Source organism: Chenopodium album, chromosome 9, assembly GCF_948465745.1.
Source record: "Chenopodium album chromosome 9, dcCheAlbu1.1, whole genome shotgun sequence".
Taxonomy (NCBI): Eukaryota; Viridiplantae; Streptophyta; class Magnoliopsida; order Caryophyllales; family Amaranthaceae; genus Chenopodium; species Chenopodium album.
Window position 1 is genome coordinate 65,467,366 of NC_137842.1, and position 12,641 is coordinate 65,480,006.

Consider the following 12,641-nt stretch of genomic DNA (forward strand, 5'->3'; position numbering starts at 1 on the left):
GTTCATTTTAAGCAATGTTTCATGGCTTATACTTGCACTCTGTATATAATTTTTTTAGGAAGAAAAACAATATTACTAATAATTAGTCATACTATATCTGCAATGATATAGTATGACTAATTATTAGTAATATTTAGAGAAGAGGACATAATTTTTACACTTAAAACAGTAGTAACTTTTTTGCATTTTTTTCATAACTCATACTTCACTACTACTTACTTTATTTGTTTATTATTAATTTTTTTAAAATGCCTCTTACTAGCTATATTAATTTTTTATTTTTTTAAAAAACAATTTCCCACTTTTCTCTCCTAAGTTTCAATCACTATCTTGTGAATATGTAGGTAAAGTATAATTCTTAAAGTATAACCATTAGAGTGAAATTAAGGAATTTCCACCCCTTTCAATATAATTGTTACCATTAACCTTTCATACTTTGAACTATTACATACCTAATTGTGTGTTTGTTTTTTTGAAATAAAATTGGTTCATAAATAAAGTCATACGACATCTACAAAGAAATTTAGATCTAATGAATACATAATAATTGAATCAAATAAAAACATTCCATAAGCAAAGCTACGATCGTTGTTGCAAATCGTACATTTTTCATACCCTCTTTCATATCGCTGTGATTTACCGCCTTCATTGGCGAGGGGGTCTATCGATCTGTTGTAGCCCTGCAGAAAATTTCCGTCTGATTCGCTAGATTGTAATCGACATATTAACCTCTTTTTCGATCTCACACAAAATTTTACCCATGAAACAACTCTATAGTAATCCATAAAATAAAAAAGCAAATCCTCCCTCAAAAGAGAGAAGAAAAACCCGGTCTTTCGAAGAAGCCAAATCTTCCTAAAGAAGAAGAAAAACCCTGTCTTTGTTGTTTTAGGTTTATAATAATTGGGTGTTTGTTGTTACAAGTTACTTTTCATGTTACAATTTACTTTTCATACTTTGATCATTTATATACCTAATTATGTTTTTGTAAAACTTATTAGAAATCAATTTTTAAAATTATATTTTAAGACATTTAATATCCAACAAAACCATTTTTTTTTTAACGTATAATAAATCACAAACAGTTGCGAAAATGAAGTTTGTAGATAGTATTAAGGTATGGCCTTTAAGTAAGCAAGTAGAGCATTAATTATTAAACACGGAGTAATGGATATTAATTAAAGGAAAGTTTGAGTTACTTAATGAAACTTAAGTAAGCAACACCATCCATTTTATGGTTAGTTATGGAAGATGAAGCTTCCTCACAACTTCATAGAAGCCATCGATCATACCTCATAAGAATTTGTTTGGTTGAGCTTGACTTATTTTTGTGAGCTTACTTTAATTTTACTAATAAAAGCCCTATTCTCTCTTTTACTAAAAAAAAAAACCTAATAGTTCCTCGGGTTTTCTCTTTGGGAGGGTTTTTTGGTTCCCTCTAGGGTTTCTCCCTTGAAGGGTTTCCCTAGCCATTGCTAGATTTGGTCTACTTTTTTTGAAGGTTTTCCTTCAATCTTCTCCTTTTCTCTCTTTCTCTTCCATCTTTTTTCTTCTGATCTCAATTGTAAACTTTTGTAGGGGCTTCCACCGGTGCTTTTACCGGTTGTAAGCCCCTTTTTTTTTTTTTTTAATTGCTTTCAATAAAGGATCACATCTGTATGGTGGTGTTTATTCTTTTAGGTTTAATTTAATTTTTTTTTGGGTTTTTCTACATGGTATCCTTGAATTTGTGAGTTTTCTACCTTGTACCCTTCTAAATTCAGATTTCTACAAGGTGACCTTGAGTTATTAGTTTATTTTACATTATACTCTTGAGTTTTTAGATTGTTCTATATGGTACCCTTGAGTAGTAATATAAATGGCTCTAAATTAATTTGACTCAAACCCACACCACCTAAACGACTTATTTAGCACCATCAAATACACAACTAACATGTTTATTGTAAAAAAAATAATAATAATAAAATAAATAAATAAATAAAATAAAATAAAAAACCTAACAACTTGAGTCCCTCTAAAACAAGCTCTTTTAGTTAAAGTATGAGCAAAAAAATGTTCTTACCTTCCATCTCAAATGATCATACAAAAGTTCCACTAAATAGCGAATAATGAAGATTGGTGATTCCTCCATCTAATATAAATATAGAAGTGGTAAATAGATCATTTAGATGGTGTCGGTTTGAGTCAAATTAAGTTAGAGTCATTTAATTTACAACTCAAGGGTACCATGTAGAAAAACCCAAAAACTCAAGGGCACCTTGTAGAACTTAGGATTTAGAAGGGTACAATGTAAAAAACCCAATAACTCAGGGGTACCATGTAGAAAAACCCTTTTTTTTTTGTTCGTCAGCCAAAGATTGAAGATTTAGGGTTTCACAATCTCTAAAAGTATCTAGAATGTCATATGATTTTTTTCACCCGAACAACTATTCATCTGTGGATCTCAAGCCGAATTAGTGCTAACTCACAAATTGTATTGCTTCGGATGAATAATTTTATAAAGGCGATCGTTGCTCGAATCTGCGATGTAATTAGTTTTAAGGTGAATTGTATTTGTGTTGGAACTTTAGATTTCATCGGAATTGTTTGTAAGTGCTGTTTGACTATCTTTCATTAATGAAATCCTTTTCTTCTTGTAAAAAAAAATAATAATAATAAATTTATCATATTTAAAAAAAATGAACATATTTTTAAAAATAGTTTTAACTTATTTGTCCAAGTCATTTTATTCCTACTGAATTTTTGTGAAAGTTAGCTTAGTTTTGCTATTATTTCCAAAAACTATTTTATTAAGTTAATGACAGCAAATCTTTAAGGGTTTTTTTTTTTTTTTTGGACTAGACTTATCTTGCCATAACTTAGACTGGGACTAGACTTATCTTGCCATAACTTAGACTACATTATGTTCACTATTTTCCATGACAAATTTGAGTCCAATACAAAGAGGTTTATCTTGTGTAGTTGTGTTATTAGTGTATACCTTGAAATCTTGTGTGTGAATAGTAACGTTGATATGGTCAATTAGAGTGAAAAGATGACCATTTAGAACACGTCAAGAATTAAAAAGCTTTCAACCTTCAATTTGACAAGTGATTGAATTATGCAAGCAAGATTGTATGAATTTTGACTCATTCTACGTAGAAATTATGAAGCTTTAATTTATAATTGAATTTGTCTTTGGCTTTTCTTTTGTTTGGAAGCATTTCCCAACAGACGTACTTGACAAGTACGGAATAACCATTGTTGCATCTTGCATATAACTGATATAAGATTCATACTCCTACATCGTTAATTTTAATCTTTGCTAAAATTACAGTTACGTACAAATCGAGTACATTTGATAGGACGATGCCTGATTAGCAGTTTGAACTATAATATTTTTTTTTTCCTTCTTTTTTTAACACACATTCATATAGGATTTTACTAAAACTGATAGAGTATAAAAATATATTCTTAGGTCTCAACCATCAGCTTAAGCTTTTAGTTGAGTTGGTCCACTAACAAAAACAATATCTCTCATAGGCCAGGTAGGTCAGCTATACACATCACACTCGAGAGTAAAGGGAGAGAATAAGAATAACTTTAATCATGTCACAATTTCACACCATTAGTAGTATGTTAGAACGTTACTAATCTTACTATAGTAGAGTAACAAATATATAGATTAAAAACAAGAGAATGTTATCTTATATAGAATTTTCTCAATAAAAGGCTAAAATTTGTCACTGTATTGAATATTTTGATTTTGAGACTGTATTGACTATTGACGTATACTTTTCTTTTTAGCACTATATTGGACATGGTCACATTTTTAACTATTTAGCTTTCTTTTTCTTTTTTTTTTTTTCTTTTTTTTTTTTTTTTTGACAAAGATTTTGCCTAAATTTGTCAAAATAGCTTGTTGCAACTCTCCTCACTTAGCTTTTATCAAATAAACAAAGTCTACTTTCATTTCCGATAATATTTTATTTTGAAAAACCTTTGAGTACACTACATCACGTTTGACTAAAAGTTAAATACTTTTCTCATATGATTCATGCAATGAGATTCATGCAATGAGATTGATAAATGAGATCCTACACCCAATAACATAATATTTCTCATTTTAATTCAAAAAAAAAAAAAAATGTACGAAGAACTATACAAGATTAAGGAACCTAAACGTAAAAATGTATAATACTCCCTTTGTCCCTTAATTAGATTCCTACTTCTAGTATTTATTCCTCACATACTTGAGAGAAGTATGAATCTAATTAATGGGTGGAGGGAGTAATGAACTAAAACTGAGAAAGTATAGGCATAATACAAAGTAAAAACAATATGGAGTATTAATCGAAAGCATATTGTGAATCATATTCTTTTGTATTTCCTTTGTTCTTTTTTCACTTGACCTGTTTCTTTTATCACGACTTCCAATGCAAAATTTTAACGATTAACAACTTTAATTCTCCATAAGTAAAAATTATAAAAATGATATATTATGATAGTATTTATTGAGACGAATTCAAACTAATCCCACGTGAATATGTTTTTCCATACATATTATTCACAAAAAAAATGGTCAAAAGAAGAGTATTGAATAATGTAAAAGTTAAAGCGGGCCAAGTAAAAAAGAACGGAGGAAGTAACATATTCTCCATCCCTTTTACCATTGTACACTCAAAACATTTTTTTTTTTTTTTTGAAAGTACACTCCAACATTAAGAATCAAATAGAGGTTAAGGTGGTTAGGTGGGCAATGGGTACCTAGCCCATTATTTATTTATTTTTTTTTTTATTAATTTTAACTTAGAATGAACCATCACAGCCTTAAAGCCCAGCCCACATATATGGGTCCAGTCTAACTTATCTATTGTCAGGTCAATGTCACATTAAGCCCAGTTAGATCATTTTCGTAATTGGCTAATATGGCCATTCACTTTGTACATTAGATTTAGGCAGATTTATTTCCAACTCAAATCATGACTCAATGATCACTTAGGCTTAAGACTATCGTTCAAAGTGTGAAACATTTAATCAATTATCCAACTTCTCCTTTGTGTCTTACCCGTCCTCTACTTTTAAAACAAAACACACAGTAAATTATTCGAAGCAAGTTCATGCTAGACTCTATATGATGACTATACAAGTATACATCGATCAAGTATTTTCCTCTTATTTAGATGTTCACCTTACAAGAAGCAAAGTATGTACAAATACTCAAATCCTAAAATTAGCTTACATTAGAAAGAACTGCATGTAATATACTTTCACCGTCCTACAAAAGAAGTCCATAGTTGATTAGAGTTTACTTCTCAGAAGAAGGAAAAAAAAAATGTACAACTTTTTACAAAAAAGCTAAGGTTTAATTTGATATTTATTGTTATACTACAATGTGTTTGGTAAATCACATGAATAGGCTATACAAACCAGATGCAAAAATTACCAAAGTAGCAATTTAGAACCACTAAACCTTTTTTATTTGATAGACAAGGTACTAAAAGTCAATGATATACTACACTAGCTTCCTTGGTTTCACATGACATTATATTATCCGTATCTAATCATGTTAGTATAAAATATTAATGCATTATGATTTATTCGCGTGTATGTTTCTTAACCTTGTACATTTACTTTTTTAATTTTAAACATTATGGTACATTAATTATTTTTCATATAATATACAGGCTTAAAAATACATTTGTCAGTTGAGTATTAGGTCAAGAACGAGTCGGAGTGATTTGTAGGCTACAAAGACTATAAAATAGCCTGCGTCGATAGGGGTGATGAACATTGAACTTGAGGTCTACTATACCTCACTTAGGACCATTAAGTTGTTAGGATACTTGAAGTCAGCAAATCAAGCCAAATTAAATCTCACACCAATAATGTTACAAACTAAAGAAAGGTAAAAAAAGGCTAGAAAGCAAAACATAGCTTAAACCCTTTTTGAGCTTGAAACTCATTCATACTTTCATGCTATATTACTCCTATCATAGATCTACATTCACGGCCAACATTAAACCTCAAAGGTAGGCAAAAAGAAGACACATTTTTAGATTAAAAAACATCCTTCATACACTCCAATGAAATTTTCTTAATCAAGTTACGAGTTTTACAAATCCGAAAAGGCGCTTTACGGACTTAAAAATGAACAAATCAAATCTTGATGTAGAGGCTAAGTTTCCAAGGAACGTACCGAAAGTAAATAGAGTTAATACAATTTATATTCGTGTACAAAACAACAAATAACATCAAATTATTTACAAAATAGGTTAACTTTTTTTGTTTTTGTGTTTGAGTGGTTGTAAAGTCTCAACATAAAACGAATTGAATGGCAAGAACTTCATTAGCCGCTAACGGTCATAATCATTGTATTTGTTGTTGTTAAATTACAAAAGTCATACTGTATAATATGGGACCATATATTAATTTATGGGCGCACCATTAACGTACCTTATAAAACAACACGCATCATCATCAAATTATCTATCTATTTATGCATCATGCATGTGAGTTTTCCGCTATATTTATTTTGTTTGTATTATTTTATTTGATAGAACATGCTTATTAGGTTGTTGATGATAATTATGTCAACGACTAAAAAGTAATTATATCAATATGTTCTTTACTATTGTATCATATGCATCTTAACTTTAAAGATTTTGGGAGGCTATTGTATTATATTAGTCTAATCTAATAAAGTTTTAATGTAGCTCAGTTTTGATGATTTAAGTGCAATTGATTTGGACTTACTAATGCAAAACTTGTAGATTAGTTTTAGGATCAAGTTGTGCTTGTGACTTGTGAGTTAGTTATTGCCATTGGAATTGTAGAATAACTTACAAATTGATTACAACCATTGGCATTGTGAGTAATTTGACACTCTTGAATTATTGTAATTTGAATGTTTGAGACCGCTTCCATCATGCATGTTTGTAGGGCAGTTATGCTCCTACTAGCTCCTCCCCCCCCCCCCCCCCCCAACCCCCTTATAGAACGTGGCACGCAAAATAAGGGATGGATCAAATCTCGTCATCTATCTAGCTATTCGCCTCTGTCTATACTATACCAAAAAACTAATACGAATCTCCAAGGTAACATACAAAAAAGTAAGAATAATCCATCGATGAACAAGGTTATAAGTCTTATAACGCTTGAAATTGTTAAACCGCTATTTAGTCTAGCTTTTGTAAATATAGTTTTGGGCTAATATAAACCAAGCTAAGGGTCTGTTCTGATTTACTGAACTGAACTGATTGGAGCTGAACTGAACTGAGCTAAACTGAATTGTTTATGAGATAAGAAAATTAGGAACTGAACTGAAATTAAGCTAAAGAGAACATACCTTTAAGTCTCCTTTAACTCTTTCCATTATTCCACTTTTCTCTAATTAAAATACATTTGTTCCTACATTTTCTATTACTTACAATAAATATGGAGCGATCTCAAGGTTGATTGATTGATATCAATGGTCTTAGCTTAGAGATGGATGTTCCGATATTGGATTTGCTTTCTCCTAACCATTCAGCATAGTTGCATATTAGAGCAAGAGCTCAAACTTAATTAATACATTATATCCAAATGAACTTAAGTTATGCCATTTTGAAACTTATCAACTAATTCTAATGACAATTTGATTGAAATTAATTAAAAGTTGGAGAGAAAATATGTTATATCTTGCCCTTAAATTAACAACTTTAATCAAGTTTGAATTGAACTTGTATAGCTCAATTGAAAATTTCAACCTGACTCAAATAATTTTCGAGTCAAATTCAAAACAATATAAAGCAATAAGCTTTAATGAAACTTAACTTGAATTCACTTGTTATGGAGTATAAACGGACCAAATATTGTGTGCTTATATCCGTTGAAAAATTAATATTAGTATATAGTTTTTCATGTATTCGCATGTTTTGGTCTCTGCTATAGCGAACACAAACCGCCGACTCCTAAACCAAAAGGAGGCAGGCAAAAAGGTGACATTGTTAATTTTCCAACACTTATATTATTACCATATCCTTATAAAATACTCCCTGATATTGCACAATTAGGTGCTGCCTTTTTGACCAAATCCGCTTTACAGTCATTTACTATTAAGCAATCTTAACTTTCAACCATAGCCAAGAATCAAACCTTAAATACAGTTCATACTAAATTTTAAAATTTGCCAAATTTGCTTTACACTTTCATATATGCATGTTACATACAGTACATCATAATAGTAATGACTAACAAAGTTATGAAAGAAAGAAAGAAATTGCACCTATACAATTCGTGAACCAACAAATGAATGGTCGACAGATCAGGCTTAGTCGAGTCATTCATCTTGATTAACAAAGAAAAGAATATTTGGTTACAAACTAACAATAGAATAGACTGATGATACTAGAATTCAAAAATACAAGTTAAATGACACACCATATACATGCCTTTTCTTCTCGTTTATGGCAAGAGTAACACTCAGAAAGCGATTCTTAACATCGAAAGATTCGGCAGGAAATCCTTAATACGGTGTGTTTTTATTACTATACATTTAATGTTGCAACTTTCCAAATCTCTATCAAAAATTAAATACAAAGTTTTGTAACGTTGCTACAGGGGACCAATAACCATATATTTTTCCTTTGGCTCTCCAGGATTCCCAGCGTGCTCCGCACTTCTATTTTCCAAAGGGGTCGGTCGCTAGCCGGTCACTTTCTATTTTCATGTACCAACAACACTGTCATCACCCATTCCCCTCGGCGGCAGCCGCGCGTGAATTCCACTTTTTTCACGTGTCATCAATCAATGGATCATTAATTTATGTACAACCATACCCGGTGGCAGCTACGGCGGCTAGTCTAGGCTAGACTACTTACTTAGCCACAAGGTTCAATTCACACTTCTAACACGTACCACCACATACATATACACAGTGTGAAAAAAGTTTTAAACACGCAATCAATTAAATTACGGTTCAACTTGAACATAACATTAGTACGTAGTTTTATCCTCGAACGCGTCTTCGGACACGCGCCATATTTTGACTGACTTATCCAAGCTACCACTATACACAATCCACTCCCGTCGTTGATCATCACCACCACCACCGTTGTCGTCGTCGTCGTCTTTGTCTTGCTCAACGGCTAGACACTTGACGGGCCCGCTATGGCCCGACAAGACAGCTAAGCAAGAGTGGTCCCCATCACCTTCCCTCTTCCAAACACAAATAGTCTTATCCGCGGACCCACTGAACACCAAACTCCCAGCCGTACCCAAACACAACACGGCCAACTTATGCCCTCTCAACACCCCTCCAAACACCACCCCTTCCTCCTCATCCCTCTCCCAAAAATTCACCAGCCCGTCGGATGACCCGGCGTATAACACCCACCCGCCACTCTCCTCGTCTGCTGCTACCGCTAACGCGGTAACAGCATTCTCTTGTTTTAACAACGTCCTCACATGGATGTGTCTAACAGTATTCCCATCCAACTCTCGCCTCCACACCTTGACGGTCCCGTCCGCGGAACCCGAAAAGACTAGTCCATCGTATCCCACTACGATCGAGTTGATTGCATCATCATGCGCCTCGAATGACTCTAAGCATTTTCCGTCGGATATTCTCCACACCTTGATGGTCTTATCCCACGACCCCGAGTACAAAAGTCCAAACTCTTCGTTCAAACTCATGCACGAAACCGCGTCATAATGTTTAATCTTCGGCACCTTATGATTCCTCCTTACTTCCACGTAATTCTTAGGGTTCATTGAGCTTTTGATAAAATCCCCCATCTTCGGAAGCGTACCCACCCGTTTTCCTTTCGGGTTCCATATCCGGATCTTCCCATCTTGATGACCCGTAAAAACCTGCTCGTCTTTCGAAATGACGATCGCCTTCACCAGCCCGCTACCCGACTTGAACCCGCCCGCGTCATGGAAATTCTTCCAAACTCGAATATTCTTTGATTCGGACCCTGTGTACAGCATCCCATCCTTGACCGCTAATGAGTACACGTGTCCTTCCTCGCGAAGAAGTGAACCAATCAAACACTTCCTCCCTCGAGAAAAATACGTTTCATCGGTCGACGAATGACTGGGGGTTGCAGGGTTTATCTGAAGAGGGGATAGTTTTATCCAAGGCGATTTCAAATAAGGAGATGATTGATGAATCAACGGCGAAGGAGATGACATGATGATGTTATTATACGGTGATGATGAATTTGTAGTCGTTGATGAAAAATTCTCATCCGTGTAGTTAAAACTACTCAATCTCGGACTATTGCTACTGCTTGAGAATGTCTCAGCAGAAGCATTACTTTGCCTTGCGCTGCTCGAATACGAGTGGCGGCTATCCTCCGTCTCCTCCTCGGAAGAGTGTTGTAACAATTGCCTGAAGTTCACTCTTCGGCGAGGGGAGTTGCTGCTACTACGATTGTTATAATGATCAACTAATCTCGTTTCGATTAGTGGAGACATTATTATTGTTGCACCAATAGTACAATCTATTTGAGTTTATTATTTTTTTTTGAAGGTACAAAGAAATAGAGAAAGGTTTGTTAATTTGTGAGAGAGAATGTTTGTGATTGTTGTCGTTGATGAGCTAAAAAGAGAAGAATGAAAAATGGAGAGAATTAAATTGGGGTAAAGGAAGAGGAGAATGGTGTTTAAATAGGGAAAGGGGTAGTGGGGGTAGAGGTAGATTCAAGGTGGGTGGGGATAAGGGGACACGTGGGATATTTATCAATCGTGATTGTTTTTTAAATGATTTTTATTATAAGGAGTATTTTCGAAAATCTTGCCTATATGACCTGGCGGTTATATTATTAGTTTATCACTTTATTTTATATTTTCTGAGACTTTTTTTTATTTATTTATTTTCCTTCTTTTTTTAGAAGGTTGGAATTATGACTTTTACTTGTGCTAGTCATTTTGTGTTCACTTTAAAACTTTTAGAAAGTTATTATGTTAATAAAAAAAAGGGAAATTCTCAATGGTAGCCTCATGTTTTTGCTTTTTCTCAATGGTAGCCAACTTTTTTTTTGGTTCTCAATGGTAGCCCTCAACTTTTTAAAAGTTGCAACCGTAACCTTATTAACTTAAAAAGGTTAAGTAACTGTTAAATGTAACTAGAGTTAGAGCATTTAACCATGTTTTCTTTAAAAAAAAACAAAAATTAAAAAAAAAATCATTTAACTATGTTCAATTTTTTTCTCTCTCCTTCACTTCATGGCTGTCACGATCTTTCCCCCAAATACCCACCATCCCAGCCACCCTCTCCCCCTCCTTCTCACTGTATCTCCTTTGAGGAGATGGTCATGGCAGCCACATGCCACACCCACACAATTCTCTTCCTCCAAACCCCTTTCTACCATTGGAAACTCACCAACAGACCCATTTCCATCCCTTCAACTTCGAGATCTGCAACCCCATTTCTAAGGTTAGCTATACACCGTCGCTACCTCGCCACAAAATCTCCGGCAACTTCAAGATCAATAAACCCGTTTCTCGCTCTCTCCTTCCCTTCATGGCTGCCAACCTGCCACCCTTCATTTCCCCAAACTATGAGCCTCGACGGCCCGACCCCCTTCCCCCTTCACCCACCACAAGTCGCGCACTCATTAATTTGGAAATCTTAATACTAATTTCGAAATTGAAAAAGGATTGTAAATTCAAATTAAGACGTTCAATTTCTCGAATCTGAGGCTCTCTCCCTAGTTTTTGATCAAGTTTGGGAGAAATGGGAGAGACAGTTCAGGTTTTGGGGAAAGGGGTGGAACCGTGGAAGGGATGGGTGGGGTCTCGGGGTGGTGGTTGTTGTGGTGTTGGGACAGAATTTTCGGTGAGGGTTGGACGGCCGCTAGCGGGCTAGGTTTGGCCAGGCACCAGCATACGGTAAGGGAGGGGGAGACGGTGGTGTGAGGAGGCCGGGGTGGTTTTTTTATTATATATTTTTTTAAAAAAGTTAACCTTCGTTTTTTTTATATAATAAAAATAAAGTTAACCTTGGTTTATATTTATAATAAAAATAAATATAAAAAAAATATTTATAATAAAGTTAGTTTTAACAGAAATTTAACGGAAAACCATGATTAAGGTTACGGTTGCAGCTTTTAAATAGTTGGAGGCTACCATTGAGAATCCAAAAAAATGTTGGCTACCATTGAGAAAAAGCAAAAATATGAGGCTACCATTGAGAATTTCCCTAAAAAAAAAAAAAAAAAAAATTTACTTACTAATATTTGAAATTAACCTAGCTTAATTGAGTTGTTTTTGGTTTACAAAATATTAGCTTTAATTTGATTGTCACGAAGTTTCAACCTCGTATCCTAGTACACAAAGTCTTATATGTGGCTATCGAATGAACATATGGAGTAACTTATTTCTAAAGTATCCGAATTCACTCATATAATGATTTTGAGTTACTTTTATGGACAATATAAGGTCACTCTTATGAAAAATTGAGGTTACCCATACATATAAATGAAAATTACTCTTATAAACTAATATGGCCACACCATGTACCTAGCCACATACAACGCTTACCCATCATAGTATATTTAGATCGAACGAACAAGAGTTTATCTTTATTGCAATTGCAATAAAAAATAGCAATTATATAATTTGTCACCTTTGTATTCCTAAGTCATCTCTCAAGTTCAAATAATGTCTCATACTCA

General features: G+C 33.7%; 1 pseudogene; it reads right to left on the reverse strand.

Moving 5' to 3' along the window:
* Nucleotides 1-8,257: 8,257 nt before the first annotated feature.
* Nucleotides 8,258-10,608, reverse strand: LOC145558803 (protein JINGUBANG pseudogene; annotated as a pseudogene).
* Nucleotides 10,609-12,641: the final 2,033 nt, after the last annotated feature.